We start from the raw sequence: 18,481 nt of genomic DNA, 5'->3' as shown, positions 1-18,481 counted from the left end.
CTGAAAAGATGAGAGAAAACCTCATCCCTTATTTTACTGGAGATTATTTGTTATGCTAGTGAAAGGAAAATGGTCATTCTCTCTGGCTAAACTTGTTTCCTTAATATTACCAACAGAGTAGCTTTAATTCATGCAGAGTTTCTTAGTAAATCAAGCAAATTTATTCTTCTATGATTTTTTGTTTCTATAAATAAAAAGAGGTACTAACATAAATTATTCGTTCTTCACAGTTAATTTCACATTCATCTGAGGTCATGTGTAAAATTTAGAATATTGTTTCAATCTAGCTTGTACAGAAAGCCCTTTGAGATCATCCACGGGTCTTTGGGCTCGGATAACTAATATAACTTTCGAGAACATCTTTTGCTTTGTAGTCCTGATATTAGTCCGCAAGTACCAGAGCAAAGCTTATACAGATCATGTTCCTGTCTCCCTGCCATTTTGAAACACGAGATCCCCCACACATGTAAAGATTTTGTTGTCATATGCCTGTATTTTAGAGTGGAAAATAATTAAAAATTCAACCTGAATAAAGGTAGCATGTATTTCTTTTATCATGAGGACTGAGGCATTAGTAGCAAGTAACAGTGGCATAAACTCTCTATAAAGCCCCATGATACTGGGGCAAATGGGTGTTGGTCCAGAGCACAGTGGTGGATCGATGCCTTCCAGAGCCATTTTGGCAGATGGTGTTGCTGGGACAATGCTTTGATTAACCTTCTGCTCTGTAGATATCAAGGGTGAGGAAAATTGATGACAGACTGGCATCAGGGGATGCAGCCTGTGTGATGTGGTACAAGAGTTCAATGTGATGCTCTGGAGGGCTGATGCAGATCAGGCTTGCTGAGCTGGAGAGCCAAGGTCATATTGTCTTTTTTTTTTTGTTTGTGTGTGTTCAAGGATGAATTTGATTATTGGCCGTGTTCACACCAATGGTGCTAATAGAAGCCATGTTACAAAATGGGCTCCCTTGCTGGTCTTCCTGCTTCGACACGAAGACAAATGACAGTATCACAAAACCTTCTGGTAACAGATTATGTGTTCAGTCGTGTTTCCCTCTGGTGTCTATTCTGCCAGAGAAAGGCTTAAAGCGTGGCAGAAGCCTGAAGTAACATGATCATTTAAAACAAAACAAATAAAAAAAAAACAAACCACAAAACAAAAAAACAACAAAACCCAAAGAAAAAAGACTCATAAAAGAAAATGTTGTAGATCTAAAGGTAAGCATTTTAAAATAAATAAAACTTATTTGTTTTTATATTGTTTCATTGTTGACTGGTAAATCACAATTTTATGTAAAGGCCTAAGACAAAAGCAGATGAGAAGCTCAAGAGTAGCCCACCACAACACTCACAAAGCAAACTGAGGGAAAACCTGCTTGATATTTTCTCTCCCTTAGCTTTTTCCTGAGAAGGAGAGACAATCTCGTTGATGGTCAAAACTTCCACTTTTTGGAAGGCTAACAGCCATAAAGGTTTCAAAGGAAGCAGAGAACATTGTATTTCGTCCAGCAACAGAGCGTATTTGCTTGAATTTAATCCACAGAGGAACAGGACTATGGGGCAATGTGGCAGCCAGGAAACAAGCCTGTCAGTCTTTTGCAGAAAGTTATTCTCTGATCTTACTGATGTACAAATTACAGTTTGAAACATAACTACCCAACCATTTTTTCCAAATTACCAGTGTTATTTCAATAGCTTTAGTAGCTATCAAATAGTTTCATAGGCCCTGTACATCTGGAACCATTTGAGTGACAAATTACTGAATTCTGTTAATGCCATGAAAATTTACGACTACTTTCAATACTTGAGCAGGTATTGATCCAATAAAAGTTTTATTATAGCTTTGAGTCATCCTGCAGAAAGAAATTACCTTTGTAACGATCTCACTCCATAACCAATGGTTCCAGTATATACTGCACTAAAAGTATGTGGAAGGGGGTGGGCAAGCTCAAAGTCTTCTCTCTTAAAAGAGTGATTTTTATGCAGTGTGGTAAGAAACCATCCATTCGATGGATTTCTAATGATATTTGGATCTTGCAGGTTATTAACATCTCAACTTCTAATGAAGAGAAAGATCTGTACAACTGTAGATGGTGTTTTAGTTTTCTTCATTGAAGGCCTGGAAATACTGCTGTGAATTCAGGACATTCCGTGGGGTATTTGAAATCCATGCAAGCAGTAAACTATAGGTCTTGTTCTGACTCAATTTTTTGATGTATAGGGAGTCTACCCTCAGTACTGATATTGATGGACTTGTGAAATGTACCTGTATGATTTTTTTTTTAATCTTGTTTTGAACTTAAAGGCATTTAAATAATAATAAATAAAATGTGGCAAACTAGAATGAAAAAAGAAAGACAAATATCCTTGATGGGTTTTATTTTGTTGGGGGTTGGCTTTAGACTGTTTTCCTTTTAATAGTCATATGGTGATAAACTGTCACATTGAAATACTTGTGCAAAGCTGCATTCTACCCTCAATCTGAGGTCTGCCCTTAGACCTCAGAAAGCAGAGCTGAAAGGAGGTAGTGTCATTGTGCTTGCAAGGTTCACACCCAAGGACCTTATATCAATAGACATTTGTGATAATAGGGCTGAATTGCTATTTTCCTTTGATGTGGGCTAAAGAAATTGGAGAAAGAGAGAGAAATACGTGAGGACAAGAGTAAAAGCAAAGAGATGTGCTACAAATACTCCCAAACTCGGGAGTATGGAAAGGAATATAAACTCCTTTATTCACTGCTGGAGGTCAGGAGAGAAACTCTGTGGAGGGTATATTATTCTGTAAGAGCAGCTAGAAGAAGATGGTGTTACTAGGTACTGTGGCAATGGAAGGACTGGCATGAAAGTTATATTAGCAGTCTCTTAAGCCAGTCTGAATATACATTTTCCATTACATTACACTAATTTAAATATTAAATATATGCAATATAAATATTACAAGTGGTGGATTTCTTGGGCGTAGAAGTATTACTGACAAACTTTGCTCCCTGATTTTTCTGATTGATTTCTGTGACATTTTCCCCTGTAGCACTCTTCCTATAAGCTCCTGGAATCCTTGAGACAGTTGGACTTGCTCTAGGAAGGTCCTTGAATAACTCACTCATTTCATCCACATGCTACAGCTTTGTGAACTCACTCACCATTTATGCAGTTGCAATTAAGCTCTTTTATTGTCTAGCTCAAACATAGCTGAGGCACAGCAATATTAGCAATAAGGCCCTATGGGCTCCCTGTTATTAACTTCATCTTTTGTACCAATAGCATGATTAACTTTGCGTCTGCCATTAATAAGGAAGATAAAAATTGCAGACATTCTTACAAAACATTCTAATTTCACAGGCCGATGAAAATTTGCTTCCTTATTATTGCTTTTGTTTTAGAAGTGTTTTCTGTCAGATCTCTGGATTTAGCATGGGAAAATACCCCTAGCTGGCAATTGTTTGTCATTTGTGCATGCATCAACTAAAAGAAGGCTAGCTAATTTTCCTTAGGATGCGACTGAAGGGGAAACATTGTCAAATTCCATCTGTCTTCATTTCAGCTGGAAAGAGCAGAAACACCTGCCTGAAGGGATGGAGCTGTGCAGCTCTCTGAATTCACAAGATTCAGAGAGGCTCTTATTTGGATGCCTAAAATCTGTCAGGTGTAGTTTGAAGAGACCTTTTCAAGCCTTCAGCATGACACTTCACAAAAGGTATTTCTAAAAGCTGATCAGAGATGAAACTAGTGAATAATCTGTTGATTTATATGTAAAATGAATTATGCCCAGAAATACTCCCCCCTAAAAAAAAAAAAATGTATATATTTATATATATATATATAAATAAAACCGTGTCTGAGCATGCATGCTGGATACTATTTTCCAGTGCAAGACACTTCATTTTGATGGAAACCCAACCCTATTTTGTGTGTGAGGTTGTAGGTCATCACATTTGCCATTCTTTTCTGACCTCCCCTGTTTCTGTGACAAATTGAATCCCTGTGTCTTACATTTAAATTTAATGTATATTTTTTTGCAGTTAGATGAAGCAAAAGCGATGTATTCATACTCAGTCAAATCTTCATCTCACTGCCAGCACTCATCTCCATATTTTCAGAGTAATTTACCTAATAACACAAGTAGTGTTTCTAGAAGTAACACAGGTAATTTGTTTGTATCAAGGTATGGTATGGCTGCAAGGAAAGGGGTAGACTCACAGATACATGTACAGAAAACTCCAGTGGGTGTCCTGGTGATGGAGCTGGGGTGAAGTCCCACTAAGTTGTTCTGCTCTGTTCTGTCCACACAGCTGAGGGCAAGGGTCTGTCCAGAGCAGGGACAAGGCTGATGTTAAGGAAGATAGTTATTTCTCAACCCAGCAATTATATAAAACCTCAACACCATTTTCCCCCCCAAACTCTGTTCATTGCTGAACTTTCCTGCATTATGCATTTCAATGAGCTGAAAATGCTTTATGGTGAACAGAACTGAAGATTCATTCAGCTGGGGAAATCTGTGAGCATCAGTGGCTGGCTTGCCCTAAGGTCTGCTCCAAAGTTTTGAACTTGACTTGCATGTTGAGAGGCAACATGATAATAAGTGCAGGTACAGTAAAAGCAAATATTCACAGCACGCTTCAAAAACAGGCACAAAAATTAAGGTACATTGTGGCTGGTTCACAGACAGGTCAAATACAAAGTGATGCAGGCTGAGACTGCTCTCCTTCAAACTGAAGGATTTTCACAGAACAAACAGGGGTCTTCTTTCTCCTCAAAAGCAAGGCACTCAGACGCACTAGGTGATGATAGGGAAAATAATGTCTTCCAGCACATATCTCATAAACAACTGGCATAAAATAAAAAGCTGAATGAAACTATTCTGCACATTATTATAGAGCTACAAAACCTATATCTCTTTCCCCAAAGCACTAATAGAAAGCAGAAAAAAAAACCCACAGCTTTCTCAGTATTTGCACTTTGTAAAGTAATGCTTGTACATTTCCCTAACCACAGTCCACCACCATGCCAGGTCTGAGGCTAAGACAGCATGTTTATTCATCTTCTATAATAATGAAGACATTTGAAACATTCTCTGCATGTTTGTGTCTCTCTTTGAATTCATTCTGAAGACAGACAGATTTGTTCAATTTTTCTTTGTGCGAAAGAAATGTGTTCTCTCTCACCAGAAAAAAGCTAAGTTTTTCTCTTCCATGACGAACCTCTTCAGCCTTTCTTCTTTTATACACAAAATACTCTTGTATTTGGACCTGGAGCATCCTTTCCCACCCAGAATGTACCTAAAAATATGGTTTGCTGACAAGTTGGTTTAGTGTTAGGAAGAGGAGGATGCATCAAGGAAGCCTCAAGAACAATGGATTTCAGTTTCATGCCACAGAAGTGATATAAACAACCCTCACATAAGAATTACTTCCTCTTTTCCTGCTAATATCAGGTCCCCAGGTCAAGTATTGACACATAGCTGAGCTTTTGTACAGTGAGGTGCACCCCATGGCTGGAAAAGTCACCACCACCATCTTCAGCTTAGCTCACAGCCCAGGTGGGAAAACAGTGGTATGCACTGGGGAAATGGGTCACAGCCAGTGGTCTTGCAGCCACCCTAGGGAAAAAAAAAAAAAAAAAAAAAATGTAAATTAAATTGTCTTTCACGTAAAAGTCAGGATTGACATTTTTGTGGGGTGCTGGTAGAGTCATCACCTTCCTGCAGAAAGCCCACTACCACCACTACCGCTGTTGTTCTGAATGCCTGCTGAATGCCTGTGTGTCAACATTCAGCAGAGAGCAAACAACAAATTCCTGTCCCTGGAGAGCAAACATTGCAACAAAGTGAAAAAGCACGGAAAAGAATCCAGCAGGAGATAGGGTCACCATGGAGTGAACATTTCTCTGGATGCTATAGATGGGCTTTTGGAAGTGAATTACTTATAAGTTTCAGGTAGGAGAGGGAAAAACAAAATGTAACCTTTATTTATCCTGAGAGTAAGTATCCAGAGTAAAAACTCTGAGGAAACATATTACTATAATATGAAATTATGAGAATATTATAAACTACATTATAAATCATTAATTTAAGTCAGTATGTTTCTTTTACAGCTATGTGGAAATATATAAGAAGACGTTTTGAACAGCACTAAAAAAAAAAAAAGACAGAAAGAGCATGAAAGTGAAATGAATGTAATTCTACCACTGATGTGGTCAATATTTTATTATGGTTTCATAAATCTAACTGTCCCAAACTGTCCTTGGTAAAAAAGTGAAACTAATTACTGTAGTCAAGTTCCCCGTAGGTGTTAATGTGTGACATTACTGTGGTCTCAATTTGGCATGGTACTGAATCATTCAACTGGAAATGCAACATTACGTTCTTACTTTGCAAGTGACAGGGATCATTGTTTGCCCAGTCAGAATCTGGCAAAATAAAAGGCTTAGAGAAATATCATGTCTCAGCGCTGTTTCTGAAACAAAATCCTACTACCACATTGAGAAACTCTGGACTGAACTTATGTTAGAAAATCTCAGCCCTAATTTATGATGTAAAGATTTGGTTTACCTTTTTGAATTGTGTTTATAGAATCACAGAATGGTTTGGATTGGAAGGAATTTTAAATATCATCTACTTCCAGGGATGGGGCATCCACAGCTGCTCTGGGCAGCCTGTTCCAGAAACAAACCTCATTTAATATTTTTTCTCAATTTTCTCACACAGAAACACAATGGTATGATCAAAGCTCATGGTTTATCATTTGTATTGAAATAAGGTTATTTTGCAGTTAATGGAAAAAAGCCTGCTTCTTTATCACTTCAAACTTGCTCCACCTCCTCTCTTCCCATACCAAGAATTTATGCTCTTAACAAATCTGTCAGGGGCCATAGCTTGGAAATTCCTTGGCAGTATGGCTGACATCATCCTTCTGGATAGTTCATTTCTCAGGAAGAGATCTTAGATAGCAGAAACAATTAAGTATGTGACCAATTCTTTGTAACTGAAGATGAGTAAACGTGGGAATTTATTTTTTATACAGGAGCAGAAAATACCTAGTAGAACAGGAGGATAAGCCCTAACTAAAGGAAAGGTCAAATTCTGGAAGGGATATCAGTTTAATAAAAGTGTATTATAGATTTGCTCAAGAGCATTCGTAAAGATGCAGAGGTAGTCCATGGTCTTACAGTGAGTTTCAGAGTTCACAAGCTGACTGCAGCTCTGTAACATCAGGGAGACAAACTATCCCCTTTCACAAAAGCTGTGAGATCTTCTGTTAAGGCAATGTAATGCATAATGACATACATCAGTTTAGAAGGTGCATCAGCCCTTGGAAACTGCCATGAGTAACTGACCAGATACTGAAAGAAAATATATATACAGATTCATCACTTATTAAAAGCAACAACAACAAAAACAACATGAGTAACACCAATCTAAATGTCCTCTGTTACTTATTTCCATAACTCAGTATAACATGCTGGTGTGTTCAAGGCATATGCCTGTGTTCAGGGGTTTATATCATCTAAATCACTGTTGTACAGTTGTGTTAGTTACTACTTTTTATTGATAGTTATATATATATAAAAAAAAAAAAAAGATTGAATCATGGGAAGGAGCTCAAGATCTGCAATCCTTGCCCTAGTGCTGCTTTCATTGGAAATGCCAGCAAAGGTTAAACCTAATAGTGGAGTGTGATGAAGAACTGCATGCTGTTGAAGCAGTGGTTATAGATGAAAGAGAAGATAACCGTGAGAGCAAAGTCCTTAGGTCTATTAGTCAAATTCACTGAATTTCCTGAAATTATTTTCTTTCTTAAAAAATCCTGAAACATAAGAAAATAAGAAGAAAACTTTTTCATGAGTGACTTTAAAAACAGCTGGACTGTTTTTGTTTCTCTAGTGACACAGCAATGTTAAGATCTGTCTCCACTGGCAGCATTTTATCTTTTAATTAGAAGTGGCATCAGTTGTGAGCTCTTCCTTGCTGAATGGACTCTAACCAAAATTCTTTCAATAGACAGTAAATCTGACGTCTTAAATGTCACTGTAACTAAGCCTTCTAGCATGAGAGTCAGACTACAAGAAAAGTCAGCATAACTCATGTTATCTTGTCATTTTATGCAACAATTTTCTAAAGAGAATGAGGGACTTTCATTTAACTGCAAATAAGAAAAATATTCCATGTTGGTTAAAACTGAGAAGGAAAGTGTCTTCAATTCATTAAACTGTGTTGAATATAAAGCTATTTTTCAGTATATTTATTAGTATTAAATAATATGTTTGTTCTCAGATCATCACGTTCTCCTTCCATTTTCAGCAGTTATATGTTAAATTCCTGCAGCCACAAAAAAGGGCTGAGGATTATACTGGATTATTTATATTTATGATACACATTTTATGCATAAACACAGACACATATGTGCATGCATAGAAAGTGTTCCACAGAGCCACTGTACATGGCAGAAGGAAAACTCTCACTTCCAAGCTGGGCTGAGGGAGCTCGCTTACTCCTGGCAGGCCATCTGTGGAAGCAGAGTATCTCTGAGCTCACAGCAGGATAGAAAAGATGATGATGACTGTTATTTTTGTAATATAAATGCACAATGTTTGGAGGTTACCTCCAGCTCTTCAGTGTCTGAATCAAGACTGGGAAAAAGAAGAACACAAATAATCAAACTGAAGTACTAAGTAATGTCAAACACTGTTGTAATCAAATGTTCTTGCTGTATGGAGTCTGCGAAATCTGGCATGCCCATGTCCTTGTCACTACATATTCCTGGTGCATTTAGTGCATATTCCTGGTGCACCTCTTGTGGGTTCCAGACCCACTGCTCTGTGTTAACTGTAATGAGGAATGATCCACTGGTGAATGTCTCAGGCTACACAACAACAGGAGAGGATATCTCAAGGGCAAGTCATGGGTATGCTCTTGACTGAGACCTTTGGACTGAAACTCTACAATGTACTGAGTGATTTTGGACATATTACCGAATCTCAGTTGTCCTCTCTTTGGATATATAAAGACAGGATTTGGCTACTTGGTGTTCTTAGTCTGTTTTCCAGTAAGGAAAGCCACAATAAAAATAAATAAATAAATAGGTAGGTAGGTGGGAAAATTGTTACTACTGCTTGTAAAACTTATTAACAGGGATTGCCCAAACTGACCTGGAAACCAGCAGTCCCATCTTTCTTTGGGAGAGTGGGGAGCTAACCATCCCCTTGTTTGGGGTAGTATGCCAGTCCGCTGATGGTAGAAACTGAGTTCCCCTGAGGTAAGGCAAAGGGTGCTTGAGAACTGCCGCATCCCTATTACTCTGGTCAATGTGGGACAACACCCGTTTGTTCCAGTCTCACCTAGAGACCTGGGCTTTGTCATAGTGTTCTGCGGAGCATCTGAACAGGTGCTTTCCAATAGACATGTCATCATGGAGTCTGAATACCTCCCCATATCCTCACAAACTTTTCAAAGGCAGACTGCAAGTGTGCGTCTGACATTGGAAATGAGAACTGGGTCTTGGACTTTTAGCAGCAAATTTAACTTTACATGAACCGAGTGCACCGTGCTCCTCTTATGACATGTTCTTTTGAAGATCTTGAATAGTGCAGGGGAATGTAAATCATTCATGGGGAACTAAAAATATTGGTGATATGTTGTGATGTTTTTCCCCTTGGTTTCAAATGTTTATTAGCTATACAGTTTTCTTCACTGCCTTAAGGATTTATAATTTAAAATAAGCAAGTGAAAGCAAGACACTGTTTTCTTATGGACATACCTGCTTTTCCCAAATGAAAAGGTAACATCCGAAGTATGAATAATTTGTTTTACTAAATTAATATGCAGCAATGAGATGTAGGTTTGGGCTTTGACTTCTGCTTAATTAACTAGTAACATTTTAGAGATCATTTGTTCCACCAGCATCTCCTCTTCAGATGTTATATAACTGCATTTCCAGGGCTGTGCTCTGCTTTCAGGTTAATAACAGTGTATCTGAGAGCACTCAGTTTTCTTCACTGGGTTGACTCCTGACTTACCTCAATGTAACACCAAAAATAGAATGTGACTTCTATGTACGTAATATGGATGTCTTTTCTTCCTCATATTTTGGTGATATAACACTAACAGGAATACCAAGTTGATATCTGGGGAAGGGCTGTGGGCCTGTGTTGCCTGGAATATATCTATATTATAACTTGCAAGTGCTTTTATTTATTGTATTACTCACAGGAAAACAAGTTTACTACATTCTAAGCTACTCTTGTCTGAGAAACTGTTAGGCAAAATTATTCATTAGGCATACATGTCAATGCAAATACATGCAACGACTTTGTGCCACAAAGGTGGCTTATTTGGTCAGAAGAAATTCATGCCCACTGTGCCTTTGCAAGTTGTCTCCTCTGCCTTGACTTCTGACCCAACTGCCTGTGGAAGAGGATTGGGAAGAAGTTTTCTGGGATTTTGATAACCTCCTTAATTCCTGAGGATATCACCACTAAGAAAATTTGTGCAGTTGTCCCTGGAGTTCCTTGAGAAGATGTTTTTAAAACATCTTTGGTACTGTCACAGTGAATTGTTCAGCACATTCACAGTGAATTTTTCAGCACCGTCTGCAGAATGATTGGCAGCTCTTGGTCCAGTGAATCTCTACTGGTTTGGGCAGGGAGGGGCCTTCATAGCATTCATCTGACACAACTCTAGGTGCTACTCAGCCTTTTTCATATTCTAGCTGCTCAAAGATAAATTCTACAAGATTATATCCTTATAGTTCTGCAGTTCATGTGGTTTCCCACTGTTCAAAAACATCATAATGCACCCATTTTCTCTTCTGTCTCCTCTTATAAATTCCAGCTACGCATGGCACAGTGTTCAGTCACACTCCTTGAAGTCCTTTAGAAATTATTTCATTATTGATACCTCAGAGATGCTATTTCCTCAAGAGATGGTGGAACAATCTGGAAGCTTAGCCAACTGATGAGCCACCGACTTGCCCTATAGGAAGGCCTATCCCAACCCATGACCTGTAAGAGAAATCTATGGCAATGAAGTTCTTACCTTGCTCATTCAGGTTAATTGACTAAAACTAGGCGGAACGTTTTCCAATCTATTCTCTTTTCAGAGAAGAAAAAAGGAAAGAAAAAGAGAAGCTGAAGAGCTAATGTCCAAGAGAGAATGTCAGACTTTTCATTTTGAAAGAATGTCTGTGAACTTAAGGCAGTGATAGATCTGGAGATCCCATACTGCTCAGGGTATTGCTGTTGGTCAGTTCCCTCAAAAATTGCAAACTGTACTGTATCTGAACAGCAAAGAAAAACTGAATTGCTGAACAGACTATACAAAGTCTATCTTTAAATTAGGCTATGGACTGGAGGGAAGTGCAGGAGAAAGAAATGTGTTAGAGTAAACCCAGAATTAAAAGCTCACTGTCTGAGGAATGGACAAGGAATCTAAATGAGTTATAGGAAATTGTTTCTGATTTCTGCTATGCTGTATATGATATCTGTAAACATGGGGTTTTGAATGCTTTGGCAGTATCATTGAAACAAACAAGGATAAGTCACTTCTCTCAGGAGACTGAATTGTGCCATGGAAAGAGAAACTTTGATGTTGTTTATCTGGCAGTGGCACAGGAACCAACTCTTGCTGGATTTGCAGGAGCCCAGAATTACTCATCTCAGCCCCCTTGGCTTTGTCTGCTCCTGGCATCCCTGAGCTCGGGTAGCTGAACCTGGCTTTGCTGAGAGCCCAGCAGATCAGCCTGCTATGCTCCCAGACAAATGGCAGTGCTGGGCTGGCTGGGCTGGTTCTAAAAGGCTACATCAATATTGTCTGCAAGTAGATGTGTCATGCTACATTGATGAAAGGCAGGACTGTCCCTTTATTTAAATCCTTTTTCTGAGAGGGACTTGTGTGAAAAGAGTACAAAAACGAGTTGAGCTTGTGCTTGAAGGTACAAACAAGGTTTGGATTTAGTACAGATGTGATGTAATGGCCCTTCCTAGAAATACCTACATTTTTAGAAGTTGGTTAGGCCTTCCCAGAGCTACCCCTTCCCTTCCACTGATCACAGACCATGCTCACATACTGCCATGTGTATGACACGCTGACAGGAAAAAAAGGGTGCAGAAAATTAGGGCTGGAATAACACATTATTAAGAAACTCTTTAGTATATCAACTCTGTAATCTTGGATGCAAAAGGAGTTTAAGCCCCAATTAGCCAAGAGTGTCCTTTTGTCAGAGGACTAACTAGCATTGCAAGAATCTGGCAGCACAGATATTCCATTCAATGTGAATAGTATTGAACTGTCTTACTCTTACTTCATTGATGACCTCACCAGACTCTGCAGATTTCAGTGGGACTCCTTCAGATAACAAAGACCCAAATACATGAATTTCTCTGCAGGCTTGGAACTGCTTTCCAGTTTTTATTGTCCTGGTTTAATATAATCAATCTATTTGCTTCCATCTGCCCTTAGTATTTTCAGTAACATTTTCACTGCTGGCGTTGACTTGAGTATTTTTATTAAGCAATGAAAGCTGAAATCATTTTCTATCAGCTTGTGGGAAACCAACAATACATCTAATTAAAAAGCAAACAAACAAAACAACAAACCCTATCACATATAGAAATTACTGTAAGCAAAAACTTAGCCATTTTCATGAACTTATTGAAGGATGCTATGAATTAGTGGGAAATTCCTCTTAGTCAGCTCTGTCTGTCGCAAATTGTATTACAGCACAGTATATAACTTTGGCAGAGCTCTGAAGGACCCCTCTGGACAGAAAACACCATTTATCTTCAACTTCATGTAGCTGTTGCAAAACTGATGAAATTACTAAACTAAAGAGCAAGGGGGAAGGATGTGAGCACTCTTGTCTTGACTGTCTAATGGAGGTTTTGGCCTTTGATCTGTTTAGTGAAAAGGCTTCATCCATGTCCATTTCATTTTAACTTTTTGCACAGCTATGCCCATCCATGAAGAATACACAAGTCCACCATGTCTTTCTCCAGCAAGATCAGTCCATGTTCTTGACTGTGGTTCTGACAGAAACTTGGATCTTTCTCTTCCTGAGCTGTTTGTACCTTGGCTCTGCCACATCTCTGATGACTTTCTACGCTTCCCAGTGCTCATCTTATCCTGACTGCTAGGCTAGATGTGTCACCCAAAATATCGTACAGAAATTTTGTTTGTATCTCCACTGGAAAAGAAGAGAAAGCAAAGGTAAAAATGAACAAAATAAGAGATCACAATGTATTTTCTTCTGTTCCCTGTAAGAATTTTCTTTCCACAAATGGCAATTCTTCCTGCACTCACATGGCATGTCTAGATATGTTCAGATAAAATGAAGACAGAGGAGAATAACGAAGTTTGGCAACCTAACCCAGACACATCTTAGCAAAACAGATGGAAAATCACTCAACATTTCTAAAGAGTGGGAAAGGAAAGGGGGAGCAGAGGGGAGTGAAGTCACAGAATCAATGTCTCCAAAATATACATGCTCTCCAGTGTTTCTTGACTAAATCTTGTTTTGCTGATCTGATTCAATCAATACAAGCAAAGGCCTTGCAAGCCTGCACGCACAAATTAAAATGCTTGTTTTCTTTCATAAAGGTGAATGTCCTAGTGCAGCTGATCAAGCTCATCTGAAACTCTTGAGGCACATTAGCTTCTCACTGGTGTGATATCAGGTTTGTTCATCCAAGGTCTAGCACATGGCAGGTAGGAGCTTGCCTGACTTACCTATAATTTGGGAGCTCTCAGAATTGTGCCAGTGAGCATTAGAGTTTGCAAGAGCAGATCAGTGAAGCTCCAGTCCCAGCCACCTTTACATGATGACAATGAAATGTTCAATGAATTAAGTAATTTATTTCTACTTTTCTTTCTGAAGGGCTGGACTAGCACTCATGCTCAAATTAGAGGAATGACTACTGTAAAAGCATATTGTTCAAAAAAGAAATACAGAAATACTCTTCCTGGAATTCAAACTTCAAAACAATTTGAGTCTGGCTCATTCACAGCCCATCACTTAATTTACAAAAATTTGTACTCTTTTCATCATGGCGTCATTGATGACCATTTCTTACCTGTAGAGATTAGACTTTCACTATGTATTCTGTACATCATTGTCTTGTGATTAATGCATCATTAATTAAGGAGCAAGTGATTTAATCACACAGAATCACAGAATATCTGAGTAATCTGTGCTATCTGGACTGAAAGTCTAAGCACAGTGGGCTTTCCTTTGTTTTATACTGAAGATGTGCAGCAGCCTGAACGGTATTCCTAGAGTAATGTTCATGTCATGTTCATAAGTTAAAAAAAAAAAAAACAACAAACCAACAAAAACAAAAACAAAAAAACATTATTTTTTAAGTTTATGAGAGAAGCAGAAAGAATAGCATGTGGAATTCATCTGGTCCTTTTATCATGGTCATTTGTTGTATTTGTTCTTTAGCTCACAACAGCACCATGTCAAGAAAAACACCCAGCTGCTCTTGGACACGAACATATGTCATTGGGCAGCTCCCAGCCTACAGGTTTACAAGCCAGTCAGAAAAAAATGCAATAGAGTATGAAGCTTAGAACCCATGCCTGCTCAAAGTGTTTCCTGGGACTGAGTCATGAGTCATCATAATTCCAACGCTCTCAAACAACAAAATTGAGGTTTCATAGTTGAAAGAATGGCATTTTGGAACCCCTACCCATACATCATTATCTGTGCTTTAACAATAGGATTCCGTCTGCTTCTGCTTATTGTGACACTGAGAATCTCAAGGAATCTTGTTTTTACCAGGGGAAAAGTATTATAACAACAGTTTTTGGAGCATTAGTTGTAGTGGTTGCACTGAAAGACTCATGCTTGAAAAGCCTGAATTGATCAGTCACTTTTATCAGCAGTCAAAGCCCCTTTATATTGTTCAAGCTGATAAAATGTGATTGGATAGAGATGCTAGCCTCTATGCATTTATTTTTATCATTCATATAACCCATGAAACTGTTCATTATACCCCATATGACTTCTAAAACTGATTGAAATTGCTTATTGAAATAGTTTATCAATCCAATAATGTGCAGAAATGAACAGTGCAGCTTGCATAAAAACTTTTAATTTCTATTTTCTTGCATTCATTTGTTTTTGCATACAGAAGGATGAACAGAAGAAATCTGATGAAGTAAGCCATTACTGTGCTATTTTTAAAAATAAAAGGCCATGCTATCACATGAGTAGGATTACATCATTTCATTCTTGTATGGTGTTACAAGTCCCCCACATTCTCCTTTAAGACATGAAGTCAGTCCAAATAAACACCATAGAAATGTTTTCTATCTTGTGATGGTCTCTTTTGTTGGGAAACATGAGTGGGGCACAAAAGTGGAACAAATAGATTAGATACACCCTGAAGGTTGCAAGACAGCCAGTACAGGCTGTACAATCTTCATTAATGAAGAGGTCGTTTTTACTGAGTCAGATTTTCTCAGTGGCACAATTTTGGAGCTAAGGCATTACCAGACTAAGTTGAAACAAGACCTTGGGTTCATTTTGGAGATGGTCTTCAGTTTCATCAGCGATTACACCACTGCAAACTATTAGTCTCTGTGGAAAAAAAAAAAAAAAGCCTCTTTCAAATGGTAAATGGAATGTTAGTAGATTGTGGTTTTTTTTTTTTGGTTTTTTTTTTCAGACTTACATTTATGTTTGACATTATCAGACTGTCTAAAAGCAGGCTTACTTGAAAAAGAAGTATGATTAAAGTTGCAAATACTATGAACATAAAAACACCAAATGTACGGATATAATACAGCTTAAAAGACTGAAGAGTGTGAGGAGAGAAGGCCTAAAGTTCTGGTCTCCATTCTTTTCCACTTATGGTCTGATAGCTATGCATGCCATATGGCTGGGTATGGGGACCTCTTTCTGTCCAGCTCAGCTGAATGACAAATACACAAAACAGGAATCAGGTTCTCTCTTATCAGCCCACAACCCTTGCACAGGCAGCTTTGCAGCCGCTAGGCTTCTCTTGGAAAGGTGTCCTCTCTCACAACATCCCACTGCAAGTAGCAAGACTCCTATGGAAAATCTGAGCTAAGGGCTATATCTGAAAATGCTGTGCAAAACACAATTCTGCCAGTGCTGACAGTCCAATTTTTCCAGTGTCTGTAGGGGACCATGGGCAGATGTTAGGTTGTCTAAGCCGTTATTACAGCAGTGAATCCTAACGCTTTGCATTTATAAGGCTATTTCTATGATTCTCCTTTGTCTCTGAACATTACAAAAGTCTGTAGGTAGGGAGAATTCAGAGCTATAAATTATCAGTCAATCTCAGATTTGATGGTACCACTTTGTTCTAAATTAAATTTTGTTACCAGCATTCTCTTCTGTTTAGCTGAACTGAAATATAGGTCACAATATTTTTCTACTCTTTTATTCAGATTTTGTGAACTGAACTGATATTTTTCTTTTTCATAAACAAAATATTGCTCCAAGTTTTCACCTTTAAGTGAGTTCAGAATCTGATGAAAACTCGCTGTAAAATATATATGCACAAAATACAAAGGAAGCAATCAAATGAGACATAAGATTACAGTGTTGGGTTGGTATTAGGAGGCCAAACTTCTACTGTGGATACTGTGCCTGTTAAAAAGCAGGCAATCCTCTGTTCTATTGTTCTGAGAGTCTCCCATTGGGGGAGGTAAGGACCCCAAAAGGATACAGAAATGGGACACTTGTCATTTATGCTCCTCAGCTACAGTGACTACGAAGAATCAATTTAGAACAAAGTAAACAAAACACAAGACTAAATTAGATTAATAGTGCCTGCACTTTTTAGAAGCTAGAGTTGTTTCTGTGACCTGAGAAATCTAAGCAGAAATAATTAGAGTTCTGTTAAGAGCTAGTGTTTAATTATGGCTGACAAGGACTTAATTATTTAATCAAATAAGGTTTTATTACTAATGCATCTATCTTTAGAACACCATGACAGAAGGAGTAGATATTCAAAGATGCTTGTACAAACTGTAGGCTGACAAGTTCCAGATATGATAATCCAAGAAGCTTGATGTAAGTTGTTGATTTTTTTTTTTTTTAATTACAAAAGGATTTGTTTATGAAGCAGTTGGCCTTTAGCAAAACCTTTTATTGTATCAACTTAACTTTGGCTTCACTTTTCTCATTAAGAGCTGTGTTGGAACAAATTGGATATGATACTGTGTGAAGAGTGATGAGCAGGCAAATGGAATCCACAAATGTGACAATGGATGAAAAATAATTTAGGGATCTTGATAAAATAGAACTCTTTGCACTTAGAGAACATTAGCTGACAGACAAAAAGAAGGGGTTAATAATATGCATACTTAGAACTTCCATTAGTATAATAGGAGTTATGTGTTTGTATCAAGTGGAGAAATGACCCTACATTTCTTTGGAGATAAAGAGGGTGAGCCTTGAACACACATAACCCAAAAGCTTGTGGTATCTTGTTTCCAATGACAGTGAAACAATAAAAAATAGTATTACTCTGAAAGAAAATGATGAATGCTTACAAAAGGCCTTCCTCTAAGCAAAATGAAATAACCCATTGAATTTGAGGAAATGAATTTTACTGTGCCTGTGGGTTGCTTCTTGAGGCACTGAAGCATCAGAGTTATGAAAGAGTTTATTGTTTTTGTAAATTCACAGAAAAAAAAATAAAATTCATAAAATAAACAAACAAACAAGTAAATAAATAGGAAACAAACTAAACACATGTAATTGTCAACTGACTGGCAACTGCTCCAAGAGTATTATGATTAATTAGGTTTCAAATAATCAAGACAGTGAGTTATATCTTCTGGAGGGCTCTAGCAAGGGCATCCAGTCATAGTGCAGGAGCCATACTCTTGAATGAACAGGCAGAAATTGACTGCAGATGGTGCTGATATGCTTTTTGCACTGGCTAATTTGAATATGCTTCCTCCTGTACAGTGGCTTCCTCAATTATGCTTCCAAATACTAAGATTAGAAGCCAGAAGCTAGAAAATATTTCAGACAGCTACAAAATGGCGGTTTTGTAAAACAATCAGATCCCCTATAGCCATGGGTCTCCAAAACACAGTAAAGGTGAACTTATATCAAGTTCTGCTGTAAATTCTTTATGTCCTGACACCAAGGAAACTCAGGGTAATTTGAAGGTTGCAAGTGCTCAGCTGTAAAAGCATAATGACTTCAGTAGAGCCTCTCCCAGACGCATTGCTGCAGATGGGAAAATTGCTTTTTACTTGTCTTCTGGGAGAGAGTTCCTTAGATGTTACAAATGTGGATTAGGTGGAATGAACATCAACTGTCTTGTGGAAGCATCCAGAGGAAAGAAGGGAAGCAGATTCACTCCTGCCTACTCCCTGAAAAATGAAGAAAAAGGAAAGAGGAAAATAAAGGTTGTGAATGAACAGAAAGAACTAGATTACAGAAGAAAATTATTTGCTCTCTAAAATTCTTGTATAACTAAACAAGTATATCTCACCAA

Source organism: Cygnus olor, chromosome 1 (assembly GCF_009769625.2).
Source record: "Cygnus olor isolate bCygOlo1 chromosome 1, bCygOlo1.pri.v2, whole genome shotgun sequence".
Classification (NCBI taxonomy): Eukaryota; Metazoa; Chordata; class Aves; order Anseriformes; family Anatidae; genus Cygnus; species Cygnus olor.
The sequence above is the reverse complement of the archived record's forward strand: the minus strand, read 5'-3'. Positions refer to the sequence as shown.